The sequence below is a fragment of the Pseudophryne corroboree genome, chromosome 7, assembly GCF_028390025.1.
Source record: "Pseudophryne corroboree isolate aPseCor3 chromosome 7, aPseCor3.hap2, whole genome shotgun sequence".
In the NCBI taxonomy this organism is placed as follows: Eukaryota; Metazoa; Chordata; class Amphibia; order Anura; family Myobatrachidae; genus Pseudophryne; species Pseudophryne corroboree.
Window position 1 is genome coordinate 196,838,155 of NC_086450.1, and position 21,991 is coordinate 196,860,145.

At 43.2% G+C, this 21,991-nt stretch overlaps 1 protein-coding gene and 1 long non-coding RNA gene across 3 annotated transcripts in view; one reads left to right on the forward strand and one right to left on the reverse strand.

Moving 5' to 3' along the window:
- Window positions 1-21,991, forward strand: part of GPBAR1 (G protein-coupled bile acid receptor 1) — a 76,840-nt gene that overhangs the window by 34,872 nt on the left and 19,977 nt on the right. The window contains exon 1 of one of the 2 annotated variants that reach the window (XM_063933931.1): window positions 13,105-13,166. The exons of the other annotated variant lie outside the window; for it this stretch is intronic. The gene's annotated coding sequence lies outside the window, so the exon portion shown is untranslated. Of the gene's footprint in view, window positions 1-13,104; window positions 13,167-21,991 lie in introns of those variants that run through there. 2 annotated transcript variants of the gene reach the window in all.
- Window positions 10,099-21,991, reverse strand: part of LOC134944968 (uncharacterized) — a 109,347-nt gene continuing 97,454 nt past the window's right edge. The window contains exon 3 of the long non-coding RNA XR_010182000.1: window positions 10,099-10,645. This is a non-coding gene — a long non-coding RNA (uncharacterized LOC134944968). The remainder of the gene's footprint in view (window positions 10,646-21,991) is intronic.

The following is a 21,991-nucleotide window of genomic DNA, read 5'->3' on the forward strand; positions in this document are numbered from 1 at the left end:
CCACTTGGAGCCATGGGCACTATAGAAGTTTGATAACATGTGCTGGCTCCTCCCTCTATGCCCCTCCTACCAGACTCAGTTTAGAAAATGTGCCCGAAGGAGCGGGTCACATCTCTGGAAGCTCCTGAAGAGTTTTCTGGATTTATTTTTAAAGTTTGTTATTTACAGGCAGGACTGGATGGCACCAGCCTGCCTGCCCTATGGGATTTGGGGGATGGGGGGTGGCCCACCCCCACTAAGGGTTAATAGTCCCGTTCCCCACTGACAGGACGCTAGCTCCGGAGGGAACTATTCGCAAGCCCCACCACAGCGAGCGTACATTCCCCACAGCACACCATGACCTCAAACAGAGCCAGAAGAATGAAGAGTGGTGAGTACTAAGCCAGCGTCCCGGTTAGTGGGTCGCCGGCCATTATGGCGGCATTAGGGTATGGAGACGCATGGCTTCTACATGGGGTAGAATGAGTCTCCAGACGTAGTACACTGTCGATACAGGCTTAAAAGGGGGCTTACTCCATTTTATGCACTTAGACACTAAGCCAGTATAAAGAAGAGCGGGAAGACCGCGCACCACTACAGGGGCTGGGTTTCACTATGGCCCTCATTCCGAGTTGTTCGCTCGCAAGCTGCTTTTAGCAGCATTGCACACGCTAAGCCGCCGCCTACTGGGAGTAAATCTTAGCTTATCAAAATTGCGAACGAAAGATTCGCAATATTGCGAAAAGACTTCTCTGTGCAGTTTCTGAGTAGCTCGAGACTTACTCTGCCACTGCGATCAGTTCAGTCAGTTTCGTTCCTGGTTTGACGTCACAAACACACCCAGCGTTCACCCAGACACTCCTCCGTTTCTCCAGCCACTCCCGCGTTTTTCCCAGAAACGGTAGCGTTTTTTCACACACACCCATAAAACGGCCAGTTTCCGCCCAGAAACACCCACTTCCTGTCAATCACATTACGATCACCAGAACGAAGAAAAAACCTCGTAATGCTGTGAGTAAAATACCAATCTTCATAGCAAATTTACTTGGCGCAGTCGCAGTGCGAACATTGCGCATGCGCAATTAGCGGAAAATCGCTGCGATGCGAAGAAAATTACCGAACGAACAACTCGGAATGACCACCTATGAGCGGATCCAGCAGCTCACAGGCACCATTTTCCCTCACTGCAGCAACACAGATGCTGACTGCAGGGATGCGCAGCTCCTCCGGAGAGCCTCCAGATTACCTCAGTGGTACCAGAGGGTCATAGTATGGGGGGAGCGTTATACTTGTGTACTAAATCCCTAATCTAGGTACTTAGTCTGTGACCCATCTAAGCTTGGCTTTAGTGATAAGTGTGCCATGTGCTGGTTCTATCCTCTCTCTGTGTCTCTCAGGAAGGGCTCTTTGTGGGTTAATTGTGCACTTAACCTTTTCCTGTGTGTGTGCTGTCACTGATGCAGTATGTCAGGCAAAGATTGTGTTTCATGTAAGGCACAGTGGGGGTAATTCTGAGTTGATCACAGCAGGACTTTTGTTAGCAGTTGGGCAAAACCATGTGCACTGCAGGGGAAGCAGATATAACATGTGCAGAGAGAGTTAGATTTGGGTGTGGTGTATTCAAACTGAAATCTAAATTGCAGTGTAAAAATAAAGCAGCCAGTATTTACCCTGCACAGAAACAAAATAGCCCACCCAAATCTAACTCTCTCTGCAAATGTTATATCTGCCCCCCCTGCAGTGCACATGGTTTTGCCCAACTGCTAACAAACTTGCTGCTGCGATCAACTCAGAATTACCCCGTGTTCCTCTTCTCCAGGAGGTTCACTAGTGTGTACTCCGTGTAGTATCCTTTCTCAGGCTAGTGGGGCAGAGCCAGCATGGCTGGAATTCATTAGGGGGATGATTTCCACCATCTCTACTAAGTTATCTCATAATGAGAAAAAGACACAATACTTAGGACAGTCTATGCCTGAGTATATGCAAAAGGACTCAGTACTCAGACCAGCGTCTCAGTCCTCTACCATTGGTCCGCAAAAGCATACTTTGGCATATTTCCTGCATTCTGACTCTGATAATGAAGGGTCAGAAATGGAGGAAGGTGAGGTGGACATAGGGGTAGGGGAGGGTACTCTGTCACAAGGTGCAGAAGTGTATTGCTTTCACTTCACTGCCGTTTCTGACACTGCACATGTGGGGTCTTTAGGATGAACATAGATTCGATCAGAGAAGTCCTAAATATCCCTGATAAGGTGACAGAGGAGTGTGGGGATTCTTACTTTAATATAAAGAAAAAATCCTCAGCCACTTTTCCTGTATCAAAGGAACTAAATACCCTCTTTGAAGAACTGTGGGTTAATCCAGATAAGAAATGTCAAATTCGTAGGCAGTTATTATCATCTTTTTTCCTTTTCCTCCTGTTGATAGGAAAAAATGGGAAAATCCACCAATAGTGGATACATCAGTCTTCAGGCTCTCACGTAAAATAGTATTACCTGTGCCTGGTGCAGCTTCCCTAAAGGATACAGCTGATTGTAAGATTGAGACTACACTCAAATCTTTGTATACAGCTGCAGGGGTGGCCCAGAGACCCACTATAGCATGTGGGTGGATTACTCGAGCCATTGCTAGATGGTCTGGTAATTTAATTGAGGGGTTAGACACCTTACCTCAAGAGGAAATTGTTTTACTCCTGCAACATATACAAGACTCTGCAAACTTTATGGTTGAAGCCATTAAAGAGATAGGTTTGCTTAATGTACGCACTACAGCTATGGCAGTGTCGGCATGCAGGGGATTATAGCTGCGTCAGTGGACTGCTGATGCAGACTCCAAGAAAGGTGTGGAAGGCCTGCCGTTCACAGATGAGGCCTTATTTGTCGACGAACTTGACAAGTGGATTTCGCAAGCTACTGCTGGTAAATCCACATATCTACATTCTGCAGCTCCCCCAGCTAGAAAGGCCTACTCAGGACCCAATTTACAGTCCTTTCGGACTGCAAAGTTTCGGGGCAAGACCGGAGGTACTTCTACCGCCACCAAAGGTGATAGAAGTAAACCACTCAAACCAGTGGCTGCTGGTTCACAGGAACAGAGCTCTGGCTCTGCCTCCTCAAAGCCTTCCACATGACGGACTGCGAGGCCTGGGAGACAGGCAGGTGGGAGCCCAGCTAAAATTCTTCAGTCACACCTGGACAAGATCTTGCCAGGATCCCTGGGTCATAGACCTTATATTCCAGGGCTACAAGCTGGAGTTCCAGAATCTCCCACCTCACAGATTCTTCAAATCAGGCTTACCAGTTTCACAAGAAGCAAGAATAACCTTACAAGAAGAGATTAAAAAACTGTTATAGACCCAGGTCATTATTCCAGTTCCACCTCATCTACAAAACAAGGTTTATTATTCCAGCTTGTTTGCAGTTTCAAAACCGGACGATTCGGTAAGACTGATTCTGAATCTCATTTCATTGAACCCGTACTTACAAGTGTTCAAATTCAAGATGGAGTCTCTGAGAGCGGTGATCTCAGATCTTTGAAGAGGGGGAATACCTAGTGTCTCTAGATATCAAGGATGCGTCAGAAAAAAAGAAAGGGCCTTGATTGCTTTAAAGCTGTCAGACTTGGTTTTGTCTGTGTCCCCGGAGGGGGCGCTAGTGGGTCAGTGGAGGTGGATGGGAGAAAACGAGGAGGCTGGATTATGTTTCTGCGCATGAGCGCAATGATATTTATTAGACAGATGGTTCACAAAACGGCAGCAGAAAATAACAGTAGGAAATGCAAATGTCAATTGTACAGCGTGGCAGCTGAAAGTCTATGGTAACAGAATGAATGGTGACTGATGAAATGATAACCGGTAGTGATGATAACAGATGAGTGATAACTTGGCAGAGAATATTCTGGTATGGGAACCAGAGCAGATTAAAACATGGAACCAGCAGAGATGGTGTTGTATGGCAAACCTGGTAGCAGAGGCAGGAGTCTGACTATGTCCACAGTGCAGGTGATGAGGCACTGGCAGCATGCAAGCTGCATCACAGGTGGGGAGATGGAACACACCTGGAGTCAGTCTCTACTGCTAGGCTAAAGCACACAGAGATGGTGGTGAGTGTGAAGCCTGTAGATGGAAGCAGGTATTGCTGGGGCTTGTAGTTCCACGGAGCTGTGAGAAGTAACCAGGAGTACAGAGTCTCAGGTAGATAGCCAGGAACACGGAACAGCAGGTAGGTATCCAGGTACACGGAGGAAACAGGAACCAGATCCTTACACATGAGTCGCAGGAGTGACACAAAGTTCAGGATGCCTGCAGACTGATCCTGCAGCTTCATATATACCCCTTGTTACACAGTCATTGGTGGAGTGAGGAAAAGTGGGTGCGGCCAAGCACCGGATTGGCCGCCGTATGCTGACTGCTGGAGGCTGTCATGGCGGCGCCCATGCCGCGGCCTAGCGGGAACGCGGCGTGCTACACGCCCGCTATCACAGGAGCGCTCCCAGGCCCAGGATGGCGTCTGATGGCAGAGACGCGGATGACAGATGAACGCAGGGACCCAGGACGGAGTCCGCAGCGGCGGACAGATGTCACCGTGGTGAGTCGATTCCTGACAAAAGCACCAATATATAAATTAAATGTTGTTGCTGGTCCCTCGTTCACTGCTATAAAAGGTAGTGTGTATACCTTCAATTGGAGAGTGCAGAAGATTTGGAAAATAGCAGCGCTCGTGGGAGCAGCAATATGATTTCAAACAAATGGAGAGCCAAAAATGAATATAAATTATTTAATATTTATTGCAATTAGAATGTATATAACCTAAAATACATGTAGCATAAATTACACAAATAACATTTTACTAGTTAAAAAAAGGTCATATATAAAACATTAAATAGTGTCCCTTATTTATTGGAGAACCATATTGTGTGTGATCTGGAGGAAAAAAACACATCAGAAGTGACAGGTTAGTGAAGTTGTTATACTAGCTGAAATAATTAATCACAGCCTGAGGAAATAAGCTGGTTGAAACAATCATAGATCACTGTGGTATAGATTGCTTCTTGGCCACTTGGAAATTATGTTTCAAGATGTGACAGGCAAAGTTACTTTGTGCACAATTGTGGCTCCTGAGTAATGATGTTAATCACAGTGAATTATTCACTGAGAAATCTCAGTGTTCCACGCCCGGTAAATATGCAGTGATAAGCAAGTGAGTTAATTAGCTCTTCGGCATACCTCCCAACATGACCATCTCCAGAAGGGACACAATGCTCTGTTTCTGGACTTCCTTCTTAATGTATGATTACCATCACCTGTGTTGAACTAGTTACTTGATAAGAAAGGTGTTTCTCCACAGGTGATGGCAATCATACAGTAAGAGGGAAGAGCAGGGGCAGAGCATTGTGTCCCTCCAGGAGAGGGTCATGTTGGGAGGTATGCTCTCCGGTGAGCTGGTGAACCCGAGCGTCCTCGGGTGAGTCCACAGTATGCCCAATCTTAGGTTGTGCTGGAGGGTATATCTAATACCAGCCGGAATCAACCACACAGGTCCCGCTGTAAAGTATTGTTTTCTCTCCTTAAGCGTGCGCTGCCCGCTGCAATATCAGAGGGAGAAAAGCGGGTGTATATACTCCAGGAGGTTTATGGTCAGTCCAGTAGGTAAAAGGGGAGGAGTCCTGATGCATTTCGTCACGGATCACGTGACTTTCTCAAAGGTGTGACGTTGTATGCTTTAACAGGTGTAACTAGTAAATTTAATAATATAGATGCCGGCTCTCCATAGATGTATTTACTACTAGAGATCCACTTGAGTAATTACCGGAGAGGTAATTAACTCACCTGCTTACCGCTGCATATTTACCAGGCGTGGAACACTGAGATTTCTCAGTGAATAATTCACTGTGATTAACATCATTACTCAGGAGCCACGTTCTACTCCATCATCAGTTATAATTGTGCACAAAGTAACTTTGCCTGTCACAGCTTGAAACATAATTTCCAAGTGGCCAAGAAGCAATCTATACCACAGTGATCTATGATTGTTTCTACCAGCTTATTTCCTCAGGCAGCTAATATAACAGCTTCACTGACCTGTCACCTCTGATGTGGGGTTTTTCCCCTTCAGATCACACACAAGATGGCTTTCCAATAAATAAGGGACATTATTTAATGTTTTATATATGACCTTTTTTAACAAGTAAAGTGTTATTTGTGTAATTTATATTAAGGATGCGTACCTTCACATTCCAATCTGGCCGCCTCATCAGGCTTATCTACGGTCTGCACTGCAGGACTGTCACTACCAGTTTCAGGCCCTGCCATTTGTTCTCTCCACGGCATTGAGGGTTTTCACCAAGGTGATGGCAGAGAAAATGATACTACTCCACAAACAGTGAGTGAATGTCATTCCTTATCTGAACAATCAACTGATAAAGGCTGCATCCAGGGAGCAGTTGTTGAACATTGGTCTCACAACCAGACTACTCCTGAATCATGGGTGGATTCTGAACCTGCCAAAATCTCACCTGGAACCAATGCAGAGGCTTCATTTCCTGGGAATGATACTGGACACAGAGTCTGAGTGTTCCCTCCCTTGGAAAAGGCAATAGTAACCCAGTCGATGGTGCGGCCTGTTTAAAGCTGACCCAAATCTTAGTACATCTATGCATCCGCTTTCTGGGGAAAATGGTGGCTTCTTACAAAGCAATTCAGTATGGAAGGTTTCATGTGAGGCCCTTCCAGCTAGATCTATTGGACAAATGGTCTGGATCGCATCTTCACATGCACTAGAGGATCCGTCTGGCCCCAAAAGCCAAGATCTCCCTCCTGTGGAGGCTACAAACTTCTCACCTAGTGGAGGGTTGAAGGTTCGGGATTCAGAATTGGATTCTTCTGACCACAGACGCAAGCCTCAGATGTTGGTGTGCAGTCACCCAGGGGGTGCAGTTTCAAAGAAGATGATCAAGTCAGGAAGTCGTCCTTCCAAAAAACATCCTGGAACTCAGGGCTATCTACAACGCCCTTCTGCAGGCCTCATCTCTTCTTAAGAATCAGGCCATTCAAGTTCAGTCGGACAATGTGACGGTGGTGACGTACATAAACCAACAGGACAAAACGAAAAGCAGAGCCGCAATGTCAGAGGTGTCAAAAATTCTCCTCCGGGCGGAAAAACACGCCATGGCATTGTCGGCGATCTTCATTCCGGGAGTAGACAACTGGGAAGCAGATTTACTCAGCAAACACGACCTGCACCCGGAGGAATGGGGCCTCCACCTGGAGGTATTCCAGTGGCTGACACATCGGGGTTATCCACAAATCGACATGATGGCCTCTCGACTCAACAAGAAGCTCAAGCAGTATTGTTCCAGGTTGAGGGACCTACAGGCTGTAGCAGTCGACGCCCTGTAAACTCCGTGGATCTACCAGCTTGTGTACTTTTTTACTCCAATTCTTCTGATCCCAAGAGTTCTCAAAAGAATGAAAAGGGAAAGATTGCAAGCAATCCTGATTGCTCAGGTTTGGCCATGAAGGGCCTGGTATGCGGCTCTTCTTGAGATGCTAATTGAAGATCCGTGGTCTCTGCCTCTTTCAGAGGATCTTCTACAACAGGGCCCGTTCGTTTATCAAGACTTACTACGGTTACGTTTGATGGCATGGAAGTTGAACGGCTGATTCTAGCCAGGAGAGGGATTACTGACAAGGTCATCCCGACTGTGATCTAAGCAAGGAAAGGGGTAACATCAAAACATTACCATCATATCTGGAAGAAATATGTCTCTTGGTGTGAGTGCAGATAATACTCTACGGTGAAATTTCATCTGGGACTTTTCCTGTTTTTTCTGCTGTCGGGAGTTGATTTGGGCCTACTCCTAGGCTCCATAAAAGTTCAGATTTTGGCCTAGTATATTTTCTTTCAGAAACAATTGACTTCTATCCCTGAAGTCCAGACGTTCTTGAAGGGTGTTCTTCATATCCAACCTCCCTTTGTGCTTCCCACGGCACCTTGGGATCTCAATTTGGTTCTACAATTTCTCCAATTGGACTGGTTTGAACCATTACAAGAGGTAGATGTAAACTATCTTACGTGGAAGACCGTCAGGCTCTTGGCCTTGACTTTGGCAAGGTGCGTATCGGAGCTGGGGGCGTTGTCTCACAAGAGCCCTACTTGATTTTCCATGAGGACAGAGCTGAATTCCTTCCAAAGGTGGTGTCGGCATTTCATATCTACCAGACAATTGTGGTCCCGGTTGTTACTTCAAAGTCTTTAGACGTTGTAAGGACTTTGAAGGTATATGTAAAGAGAACTGCTCATCACAGGAAATCGGACTCGCTGTTTGTTCTGTATGATGCCAACAAGATTGGGTGTCCTGCTTCAAAGCAGTCAATTGCACACTTGATCAGGCTCACTATCCAGCGTGCTTATTCCATGGCAGGCTTGCCGATTCCAAAATCTGTACAGACCTACTCTACCAGGTCAGTGGGTTCCTCTTGAGTGGCTGGCCAGGGTGTCTCAGCATTACAACTCTGCCAAGCAGCTACTTGGTTGGGTTCGAACACATTTGCCAGGTTTTACTAGTTCGATACCTTGCCCTCTGAGGACATTCAGTTTGGTCAATCTGTTCTGCAGGAAGCTCAGCCCACTCCCACCCAGTTTGGGAGCTATGGAACTTTTCCATGGTACTAAATGGATTCCCAGTATCCCCTAGGACGTAAGAGAATATAGGATTTTAATTACCTACCGGTAAATCCCTTTCTCATAGTCCGTAGGGGATACTGGGCGCACGCCCGGTGCTTCGTTATTACTGCACAGTTACTTGTTTAAATACTGTTGTTTGGTTCAGCTGTTGTTGTTCCTGTTTTCAAGTTTGGTTAGCATGGCTTTCCTCTTGTTCTGGTTGTGCTGTTTCGAAATCTCACCACTTTCCTTATCTTGAAGTATGTCCGTCTGCTCGGGCACAGTTTCCTAGACCGAGTCTGGTAGGAGGGGCATAGAGGGAGGAGCCAGCACACATTATCAAACTTCTATAGTGCCCATGGCTCCAAGTGGACCCGTCTATACCCCATGATACTAAATGGATTCCCAGTATCCTCTACGGACTACGAGAAAAGGATTTACCGGTAGGTAATTAAAATCCTATTTTTTCCCTATGAGAGGGCGGTGCCTAACAGTGCTATTAGCCAAGCTGTGACCCCATTGCCGCCCACCTGCTTCTCCTCTCCGGGCAAGGAAATTCATAATGTAGACAAGTATGTAGTAAATAAGCGGTGGTCAACCAGTGGCTCTTGAGCCGCATGCGGCTCTTTCTTTATTAAATTGTAGCTCCCAACACTTTAAATCATGTGACCACAACAGGAGGGACTAGTGGGTAGCTGGCTGGTATGACATAGGAGGGTGGTAGCAGAAGTGACACATGGGGGAGTTGGCTGGAGTGACATAGTAGGGTCCTGGCAGTAGTGACACATGGGAGAGCTGACTGGAGTGACACAGGAGGGTGCTGGCATGAGTGACTCATGGGGAGCTGGCTGGAGTGACATAGGGGAGTGCTTGCAGGATTGATACAGGAAGGCATTGGCTGGAGTGACACATGGGGGAGCTGAAGTGTATTATGTGAATCTGGCTTTTTCAATTATTTTATGTGATAGTAGCTTTTTCAATGTGTTTTATGTTGGCACTGGCTGTTTCAATGTATTTTATACCAGGGGCATGGTCTAGCAGGCACAAGGCCACATCTCATTTCTGCATGCATGCCTTCGGCTCAATGTCGGCTCTTTGACGTACTTAACAAGGTTTTTTGTCTCTTTGTCTCTGACTGGTTGGCCACCCCTGTAGTAAATAGAGCCATACTGCAGTCCTCATTAGAATGTGGACTGTGGTCTATAGCATTATGTAGCCTAAATTCTTCTTAAATAGCCCTGATATATATATATTTCAAGCAAAAACTGATGTTTATGCATGTTTCACGGTAAATGGTCTGAATAAATAGGCCCCTTTGTCCTCAAGGTAGAATTTTTTTTTTTTTGGCTGAAAGTAGAAATGAGGAACTAAGAAGTTGATGAACTTTCTTCTTTATTTTTTTTAACTGCAGTTTTAATATAACTCAGAACTAGTAAAGAGGAAATAGTAAGGAGCACTCATGTCTTTTTATATTTTACTAGCTGATGCAGTCGTCTCCGCTCAGGCGCCCTTTTACCTGCAGAACAGTCATGACCACATGAAGATTTTTTCGTAGGTTTCCGAAATCTCAACAAAAATGAACCGGTAGGCAGTGTAGGGGACCTGACAACCGATTATGATGATACTACAACCTGCATGGGAAAATTGCCTACACAATGGTGAAAACTGCATCACATTTAGTTGAGTAGTTTTGGAGTTTATTGCAATCAAAGAAACAAACAATGTAACAAACAGAATTTCTCATGGAAGTATACAAAAAGGGTCATCATTTCTGTGATGTTGCCTTGGTGAGTCTTTTTAGAAGTTATAAGCCTCATTTTGATGCTCGGCTCCTTTGAAACTCTCAAAGCATGGTGGCTGGCAAAGTCTCCTCTCTGTGATTCTCCTAGAGAGGTGACTTTAGAAGTTGGTAAGTATGTTTTGGGGCCAAACGTGTAAGTGTAACAAGCACTTTCAACCTGATGCAGAGTTGAATGTATGCACTTTTGCAGACAGAACCTTTTCTGTTTTGGGATCACAAAAGAAATATTTTAATTAGAATTATAGGAAAGTGTTGCCTCCATCACAAATAAATTATTATTGTTCTCATAACATAATTATTAAATAGTAATGCCCTTTTAAAAAAATGTTAAAAGACAAACCGATAAAGTGAAGTACGTCTAGACCAGGGACAGCAAAACTATACCTGATAAATCACAATGGTGGGCACTATACACAGCAAAACAAAATGCTTGAGATGGAAAGACTATAATTTTTGCTAAGGTGAACTGAGGGGCTTTATCATATGCTACTTCCCAGCGGACATTGGTATTTCTGCCTGGCCACTGGAGATAGGCAGGATTTGTAGCTTGTCCAATTTGGATGTCAGGATGCTATATGCAAACCACAATGAATGTACTGAGGTTATTATATTTGGATATTAATCTAAGTACTAGTTTGCTGTAATCCGTAGTCTATGTGTGATATATTATGCAAGTTTATCCTTTATCCCATATACCACTGATACATTTTTTTAAATCAGCATGCTATCCAGTGTACCACATGAGAGATGATGGAAGTACATTGGGGGTGATTCAGACTTGATCCCACGCTAGCTTTTTTCGCTGCGCTGCGATCACCGCAAAGCACAGGCGCGTCACTCAGGTACAAAGCGGATCGTTGCTGTGCGATGGGTTTTACGAAGAATCCATTCGTACAGCCGATCTCAAGGAGAATGACAGGAAGAAGGCGTTTGTGGGTGGCAACTGACAATTTTCAGGGAGTGGTTGGAAAAATACAGGCGTGTCCAAGCGTTTGCATGGCAGGTGTCTGATGTCAATTCCTGTCCCGGACAGGCTGAAGTGATCGTAGCGGCTGAGTAAGTCCTGGGTTACTCAGAAACTGCAAAATATCTTTTTGTACCGCTCGGCTGCACATGCGTTCGCATACTTGCACAGCTAAAATACACTTCCCTGCAGGCGACGACTATCTGTTCGCTGCGCTGCAAAAAACTGCTTGAGAGCGATCAGGTCTGAATTAGGCCCATTGTTGGAGTCAGAGGCTAAACTGGCCTATGTTACAATGGGATCAGTATGAATCGTGTACACCCACAGAGGGAGTATAGACTGTGGAGCTGGTATTCCGGTGGCGGCATTTCACCGCTAGTCGGGATTCCAGCATCGGCATTGTGACTGCCAGGTACCAAACTAACGGTATTTTAACCGCTTCCCGTTCCAATACCAGTGCACTGAAGGTTGCTTAACAATGGGCCTAATTCATATCTGATCGCAGCAGCAAATTTGTTAGGTAATAGGCAAAACCATGTGCACTGCAGGGGAGGCAGATATAACATGTGCAGAGAGAGTTAGATTTGGGTGGGGTGTGTTCAAACTGAAATCTAAACTACAGTGTAAAAATAAAGCAGCCAGTATTTACCCTGCACAGAAACAAAATAATCCACCAAATATAACTCTCTGCACATGTTATATCTGCCCCCCCGCCCTGCAGTACACATGGGCCCTCATTCCGAGTTGATCGCTAGCTGCCATTGTTCGCTGCATAGCGGTCATTTAAAAAAATGGCAAATCTGCGCATGCACCACAATGCGCACGCGCGGCGTACGGTATAAAGAGCATCATGGTTTTGCACAGGTTCTAGCGACGCTTTCAGTCAGACTGGCGGACGCAAGGAGATTGACAAGAAGTGGGAGTTTCTGTGTGTCAACTGACCATTTTCTGGGAGTGTTTGGAAAAATGCAGGCGTGGCCGGTATCTGACGTCATTACCGTGTCATTCATCGCACAGAATAAGTAACTACAGGGCTGGTCTTGTTTTGCACAAAATGTGTTTGCAGCCGCTCTGCTGCACAGGCGTTCGCACTCCTGCAAAGCGAAAATACACTCCCCCGTGGGCGGCGACTATACGTTTGCACAGCTGCAAAAAGTAGCTAGCGAGCGATCAACTCGGAATGAGGGCCATGGTTTTGAACATTAGCTAACAAATTTGCTGCTGCGATCAGATCTGAATTAGGCCCAATATAATATGGCCCAGAGTGTCATACACTTTGGCAAAATCTAGGAATAATACACCAGTCAGCTTCTCACGTTCCATTCCTCTATGAATTCAATTACATATTCTAATAGGGTTGTTACTATACAACAATTGAAACAGGCAAAGGAAATGTGTTGTTGTATAAAGGCTGCTGATTTGGAATGAAGACGTTATTAAAGAATCCTATTTTTTTTCTCTTTATGATGAACATGTACATTTATTTGTAATTCTGTGATAACGGTTGGAATGTAATTGTTATAGGTATGGATTCAGATGAGTATGTAAAATAAAACTGATACTAATTCAAAATGTTCATATGGAAAAGGTTGACCAACCATACTAATATGTTGGAATAGGTGATTTTGTAATTTATACAATAATCGAGAATGTCGTGCCCGCCGCCCCCCCCTCCCCCTCTTCTCCCGCCAGCGGCTCTCACTGCCATAATGGAGAGTGGACACTCAGAACAGCAGAGCATAACACTTCTTCGGCACAGGTAAATATGTATATGCAGGGTCCATACTGTTTCTTCACCATACTAGTTGAACATTAATTATATTATATGTGCTGAGGCATATACTGTACTATCAGAGTGACATCGGGGGAGGGTATTTAGCGTACCTAGGTAGGGAGGTATTGATGGAATGTACCAAAATTACAATAAGTGATGCTACTGGTGCAGTTCAGGTTACAATGTCTTAGATAGCTCATACCTTTCTTCTGTGTTTTCAAGGATGTTATGCCTCTAGGGCAGTGGTTCCCAAACTTTTATGAATCACGACATCCTAGAGTATCAGATTTTTTTTCACGGCATTCCTAGGCCAAAAGTTTTTTATTGAGACATTTAGAACGAAATATTAAATTAAGTAAATTGTGTTTATATGTCATCTTTAGGTTCAATTGTGTGGTGCGGGACAAGATTTGCTTCTGTTTGCCACATAGTTTATAATTGGTAGCACCAGCACTGGTTTTGTCTATTACATTGACCATAAATAATTGGATTGGACCACCAATCCAAGGCACCCTTGCAAGTGGCATGAGGCACCCCAGGGTGCCACGGTACAACGTTCGAGAACCACTGCTCTAAGATATCATCTTAGACTGCAGCATATTTAGATGGCTTAATTCTATAAAGTATATTTTTTTGATATAATTATAATTATAACTATATAAGAGAGCGCAAGGTGCTGAATTGATAAATACAATTTATTAAAATGTTTAAAAAAAATATTAAATACAATCAATAAACAAGAAATTAACTAATTAAGGAGCATATGATCGACTGACCATCCTAGTAATTAATAGGAATGTCCCATTTTTTGTGAAGCATGGAGTATCCAATTAGTATTAGTGGAACTAATACAGAGTATTAATGAAGAGACGTCTCACTTCAAGCTCTGTTTAGAATACAAAGTCCACCGTGGATTATAATGCCTCCGTATAGGTTATACTGGAAAAGGTATGTACTATAAGGGAATTTAGACGCCACCCTTGATGAGATTGATATTGATATCTCCAAGCCAACGTACTGCTTCACTTTTCAACCCCCACACATAACACTGGAAGCTCACCACAGAAAAGATGAACAGAAGCCGTGTCCTGTAGCAGTCAGGAGGCCAGATAATGCGGGAGCAGCGGTGTGGAGACGATGGCAGGTCTCAGATATCGATAACACCGCAAGAGTGGAGACGATGGCAGGTCTCAGGTGTCTGCAGCACCGCAGGTGTAATGATGGAAACAAGCCGTATCCTGTAGCACTCTGGAGGCCAGGCAATGCGGGAGTAGCAGTGTAGAGACGATGGCAGGTCTCTAGTGTGGTAATGAGCGGACGTTGGCAGGTCCCGGGGGGGGGGGAAGCAGACGCGGCTGTTGGTGGCGGAGATGGTCGACAGTCAGCCCAGCAACAATTGTAGAGATGGTCAGGACCATAAAGTTGTAGCTCCAGCCCTAATTAACGCGTTTCTCCGACTTAGGGGCAGTCGGTTTCATCAGAATGAGTTCCTGTGCTTTAGAAGTAGCTGATATTTAAAGGGATCATCATCCAATGAGAGACGCCTCCTAAGCACTTACTTTGGATTAAAAGCACCTGAATCAATTAATACCAGTGTGAACCTAGTTATACATATAATTCAAAATACAGACCATAACCATTGTGCTTTCAAATTTATAGCAAGACCATTACCATTCTACACTTTCTAACTAAACAAATATAACTATCTAATAATTAGTAAATAATTAGTTAAGTAAATAAAATAAAATACAATCTAGCAGGCAGCACAGAGAGATAAATAACTTACATAATTCTTATATATTAGTGAAATATACCTATTGTTAGCATTGGTTGGTATCCGCAACGAGGATACAATTGTCACTTCTACTTTCCGTAAGGAGGTAGATACTAATAATTTTTTGAATTATGGAAGCTGCCATTTTCGCCCTTGGCTCAATAACATCCCTAAAAGCCAATATCTCAGAATTCGCCGTAATTGTTCCCAGTTAGTACAGTTTGAGAGTCAAGCCTCAGCACTTACTTCTGCATTTAAAGACCGGGGATATCCGGATAAATTAATGGAGGATGCCTTATTGGAGACACGTTTGAGGGATAGAGATTCCTTATTAGTACCAAAATTGGGGGATGATCACCTCCCTAGGTTGATTTACAACAGCCCAGATTTATTACAAAATTCAATACAGGGTCAAAAGAACTTCAAACCATTATAAATAAAAATTACTCTGTGTTGAAAACAGATAGAATTTTATCCACTATATTAGATGAGAAACCGTGTATAACATTCAAAAGAGCTGCAAATTTACAAACGTATCTTGCCCCTAGTCATTTCAAAACCTTGGACACTAATTCAATAGCTAGTAAGAATATGTGGCTACAGAGACCGAAAAGGCCTCATGGGTGCTATAAATGTAAGAAACTGAGGTGTGATACTTGCTTATTCATTATGGATAAGACTACTAAAGTCCATTCACATACTTATGGCACACAATTTGAGATACGGGGCAGCATTGATTGTAGAACGGATTATGTTGTGTATGCTATAAGCTGTATCTGTGGGGTACAATATGTGGGTCGGACGATACGTTTGTTACACATTAGGTTTTTGGAACATAAGAATAATATTAAAAGAGGTACTAGTCAACACAGTCTAGTTAGGCATATTTTAGATAACCATGATGGAGATGTCAAATGTATAAGTATACAGGGTATTGAACATATTGAACCTACTACTAGGGGTGGCGATAGATATAATCGCCTATGTAAGCGAGAGGCCTTTTGGATACATACGCTTGGTACTCTCTTTCCAGATGGTCTAAATGACTGTATCGAAATGAATAACATCTGATTTAGGGGATTCAATATATAAACTTGATAAAGTGGTTGTCATTGGACGTATCTATACTAATGATTTCCCTCAACTGATGAGTGAATACCAGTCAACTTTCAAGGTTTCAAATACATCTACATTGCGAGCTGTATCAATGTGGTGGACATTATACTAAGTAAATATTCTGTATGTATATATATCCATTTACAGGTGCTATGCATCATCATTCTTATAAAATAAATTATAAAATATATTTTTTTCATATGTCCTTTCTGAATTGTAATGGACAATGGATTATGACTCTGTAAGGGGGTTAATTTAATTAATTTAATTGAACTTGGGTTCTATATTTTTATTTATTTTTTGTTCATAATAGTAATAATGGAATTATAGAACAAAATAATAATGACTAATTGTAAGTGTCTCTGTGGTGGTATTTGAACCCGGGTCTGTGCAGTTGGGGGCCTTGTGGTATTAGTGTGGTGAGCCACAGGGACTTTCACCAACCAATGCTAACAATAGGTATATTTCACTAATATATAAGAATTATGTAAGTTATTTATCTCTCTGTGCTGCCTGCTAGATTGTATTTTATTTTATTTACTTAACTAATTATTTACTAATTATTAGATAGTTATATTTGTTTAGTTAGAAAGTGTAGAATGGTAATGGTCTTGCTATAAATTTGAAAGCACAATGGTTATGGTCTGTATTTTGAATTATATGTATAACTAGGTTCACACTGGTATTAATTGATTCAGGTGCTTTTAATCCAAAGTAAGTGCTTAGGAGGCGTCTCTCATTGGATGATGATCCCTTTAAATATCAGCTACTTCTAAAGCACAGGAACTCATTCTGATGAAACCGACTGCCCCTAAGTCGGAGAAACGCGTTAATTAGGGCTGGAGCTACAACTTTATGGTCCTGACCATCTCTACAATTGTTGCTGGGCTGACTGTCGACCATCTCCGCCACCAACAGCCGCGTCTGCTTCCCCCCCCCCGGGACCTGCCAACGTCCGCTCATTACCACACTAGAGACCTGCCATCGTCTCTACACTGCTACTCCCGCATTGCCTGGCCTCCAGAGTGCTACAGGATACGGCTTGTTTCCATCATTACACCTGCGGTGCTGCAGACACCTGAGACCTGCCATCGTCTCCACTCTTGCGGTGTTATCGATATCTGAGACCTGCCATCGTCTCCACACCGCTGCTCCCGCATTATCTGGCCTCCTGACTGCTACAGGACACGGCTTCTGTTCATCTTTTCTGTGGTGAGCTTCCAGTGTTATGTGTGGGGGTTGAAAAGTGAAGCAGTACGTTGGCTTGGAGATATCAATCTCATCAAGGGTGGCGTCTAAATTCCCTTATAGTACATACCTTTTCCAGTATAACCTATACGGAGGCATTATAATCCACGGTGGACTTTGTATTCTAAACAGAGCTTGAAGTGAGACGTCTCTTCATTAATACTCTGTATTAGTTCCACTAATACTAATTGGATACTCCATGCTTCACAAAAAATGGGACATTCCTATTAATTACTAGGATGGTCAGTCGATCATATGCTCCTTAATTAGTTAATTTCTTGTTTATTGATTGTATTTAATATTTTTTTAAACATTTTAATAAATTGTATTTATCAATTCAGCACCTTGCGCTCTCTTATATAGTTATAATTATATCAAAAAAATATACTGTGTTTTTAGGTGTTACAGACACCTTATATGGGAGCTGCAGTTTATGTACTAATATATTAGTGTGAACACATTTATTTTATTTTATTATAGCGCCTGTATTGATTTTGCTTTAATAGTAACGTCAATTAGTTGTTATAATTCTATAAAGACCTGCAGGAGACAGGTTGAAACGCATTATAGGTTGTGACCACTTGAACTCATTCTTAAGAAAAGGATCAATTTCATAGTGACCCTCTTTCCACCACCCTGGGATTATTCTGGAGCTCCTTTGGATTCTGGTGTTTTAAACTTTGGCCAAAACTCACTACTGGTATGAGTTAATTTGTTATACACCCATTGAGACTGTTTCATTTTATTTGGACATTACCTTCCCTACTTCGTTAGGTAATTATACTTCTATTTATATGTTTGTATTACTCTTCACTTTGCTGCTGCACACACATTTTATGGTCAATGAGAAGATTAGATAGGAAGTGAAGATTGAGAAGACCCTGGACCTTTATTCAAGACTATGTGCCTACCAACAAGGCTTTCATAAGTAAGGGCAAACTTGGAGGGGTTTTGGTTGAGGGTTATATTACATTTGACTGTATTGCACTGTTGCATGTTTCATTTATATGCGAGAGGATTATTACTGCATGGTCTACTCCATGATTTCTGTGAACTGGTCGTCTATATAACTTTGGTCCTTATCATGTATTCACCTCAAACGGAGGAATATATCCAGTCTATTATAATTTGGACACTACTAAAAGATAAGACCTTTCCATTTATTTCTCTCATTACAGTATATCTAAGGTAGCTTTGTACCAAAAGAATTGCCCTTTTTACCTGTCACTGTGTCTTGGAACTCTTCTTTGGTGGGGAGACCAGTGTTTTCTTAGGCTGCTTCTACTCACCTGTTGGGCCCAGAGTAAATACCGATAATAACATTTCTTGATGGTACCCCTATTTATGTATATAAAGATCTTATAGAGCAGGCATGTCACACTCGTGGCCCTCCAGCTGTTGTGAAACTACAAGTCCCAGCATGCTTTGCCAGCATACCTTCCACAGATCAGTTGGTAAAGCATGCTGGAACTTGTAGTTTCACAACAGCTGCATGACCATGAGTTTGACATGCCTGTTATAGAGTATTTCTTTCTTCAGCTGTTGTTATTTAATCATTTGAAGGACTGGTCTAGCTTACCACACTCAATGTTGGAAGCTGTATTCGTAGTATTGCTTAAACTTGGTAAAGTTCTGTTGAGTGCAGATTTATACCGCTCAATTTTCTTGTGAACTGCAGGTGTTAAATACTTACTAAACTACAATCAATTCAGTGGTGGTGTCCTTGGATTCAAGGCCTTTCACTCGGTGGAGTGGGAGTATTTGCTGCATGTGCTTTACAGATTTGTATTTAGTCCTGGTTTCATTAGTTGGCTTCAATATTTCTATTCCACCCAGATGGCTAGAGTATGCACTAATAAATTTTCCTCTGGAAGAAGCATTAGACATGACGGTCAACTATTACCGGCTCTTTTAGCTCTTGCCATAGAACCCCTGGTTTGCCTTAGTCCAGGCATTGCCAAGCTTGGTCCGCAAGGCACACATCCACTAATATGGATAAAGCAATTTTAGGCACCCATGGAGCTTCTGATTTTAGTAGAGTGGTCAGGGCCAAAGGACTGACCTGTTAAATCCAATGCTATCTGTGAAATAAGGCTTCCATTAATGGGGATTGTCAAATATTAAAATGATCACACAACCAAAACACTTTTATGTGCTTCAGTACTCCCTTGTTTACATCCCAACCATGGGGTATATTTACTAAAAATCCGAGTTTGTCCTATTTGTGTTTTTTTTTCAAAGTGGCAACACGGTAATTAACTAAGCACAAATCTCGGCAGTGTTTCGGCTATTCCTAATGGTTTTGACGGCAAAGTTCAGAAATACGAATGAATAGACCATCGGTCAAACGCTGCTGTTTGTTCATACAACACGGGAATTTACTATTCATTCGTATTTGGGTGTGAGTCTCTGAATGCTCAAGTGCGGTTGTATTTTTTTGTGAATCTTTAAAAAAAGCAGCATAAAAATAGACCTGCTTTTTTCAGGCGAGTTTGGATAATCATGCACGGATCAGTGAGATCTGTGCATGGTTATCTATGGGAAAGGGTCTGTTTAGTGTAAAAAAAAAATTGCGTCTGGTCCCCCCTCCTAAGCATAACCAGCCTCGGGCTCTTTGAGACGGTCCTGGTTGTAAATATACAGGGGAAAAATGGAGAGGGGTTCCCCCATATTTAAACAACCAGCACCGGGCTCTGCACCTGGTCCTGGTGCCAAAAATACGGGGGACAAAAACGTAGGTGTCCCTCGTATTTTTTACACCAGCACCGGGCTCCACTAGTCAGAGAGATAATACCACCGCCGGGGGACACTTTTATATTGGTCCCTGTGGCCCTGGCATTAAATCCCCAACTATTCACCCCTGGCCGGGGTACCCTGGAGTGGGGACCCCTTAAATCAAGGGGTCCCCCCCCCTCCAGTCACCCAAGGACCAGGGATGAAGCCCGAGGATGTCCCACCCATCCACGGGCGGTGGATGAGAGGCTGATAGCTTTTTGTGTAAAAATAGAATATTGGTTTTTGTAGCAGAACTACAAGTCCCAGCAAGCCTCTCCCGCAAGAAATTCTGGGTGAACAGGTGGCGTCTTCATTAACCCAACTGCAGTTTCTCCGCATCAGTAGTTCGAACAGGAACATGTCTCCTATTTTACAACAGGCTGTTGATATGTGGAACAGGACTCATTAACTTATGGATAGAAAGGGATTTGATACAGAGGCCCTGCAGTGGGGTACAGTTTGATTCTCTGAATTGGGCAAAAGTGTTGGTTTAAGTTTCTGGTTGGGATTTGGTGTGCAAAGATGAGGCCAGGTTTTAGATAGCCACATTAAATCATTTGCTCAGTCTAAACTGGAGTTTGATATTCCAAATTCGGCTTGGTATCATTATGTACAAATTACTATTAACAATTAAGACATGGGGTAAATGTAATAGGGTGTGAGATTTAGGGAAGATTAAACTCTGAAACACGCAGCACGTATTTGTCGAGTTTGCATAGTAACTCTACGGATGTAATAGGTTGTGATTAAGAAGCTACGAATGTTAATCTCCTGCGGCTTCCAAAGTGCACTAGCTAGACACAGGAAACCTCATTCAGGTCTGATCATGGTGTATGCCGGAAAGTACCGATACGTGCCAAAGATTACTGCTATGTAGGAAGCAGACCGGTATCAGACTGTCTGATGCCATATTGGGAACCTACTCATCAGGACACTTAAGGTGCATGCACACGGTGAGATTTTGGCTATCTTCGATTTTGACTATGCGATATTGACTATGTGTGCTTGTGATTTTCGCTATACCCGATTTTAACTATACTTTAGTACTAGATAGTCAAAACTGACTTGCATGCACAGTCTATCTAACCTTGTGATACTGACCCCGCGGGACCACACACCGGTATCGCAAACTGTGTACACATGGTGCAATATGTGCTAACTCGCCTTGCGATTTTGACAAAATAGTCAAAATCACAAAGTTATATCGCACCGTGTGTACACACCTTTATTCAGTGGAATATCCTCACACTGACCAAACCGCAGCACTAATAGAAACTGGCCTGTCAGCACTGTGGTCAATAACAGCAGGTTAGTAACAAATATAATGGTAGAGTTTGGCGGGTGGTCAGGGGGACAGTAACTGTGGCTTAACGGTTCAATAATTATACATATAGTGGGGGGCACAGGGGCAGTAATTCCATAAATATACATAAAGTGGGGGGGGGGGGGGAGTCACAGGGGCAGTAATTCAATAATTATACATAAAGTGGGGGGGGGGGGGGGAGTCACAGGGGCAGTAATTCAATAATTATACATAAAGTGTATGTGGGGGCATGGGGGCAGTAATTCAATAATTTTACATAAAGTGGGGGGGGAGTCACAGGGGCAGAAATTCAATAGTTATACATAAAGTGTATGTGGGGGCATGGGGGCAGTAATTCAATAATTATACATAAATTGTGGGGGAGGGGCATGGGGGCAATAACTATACATAAAGTGTGGAGGGCACGGGGGTAGTAATTCAATAATTGTACAAGTGTAGGGCAATGGGGAAGTAAATCAATAAATATACATAAAGGGACTTGGTCATTTGCTGGTGCTGAAAAGACAAGGGGTGAGCTGGAGTGACATAGGGATAATGACATTGGCGAGATGCAGCGGGAATGATATTGGTGAG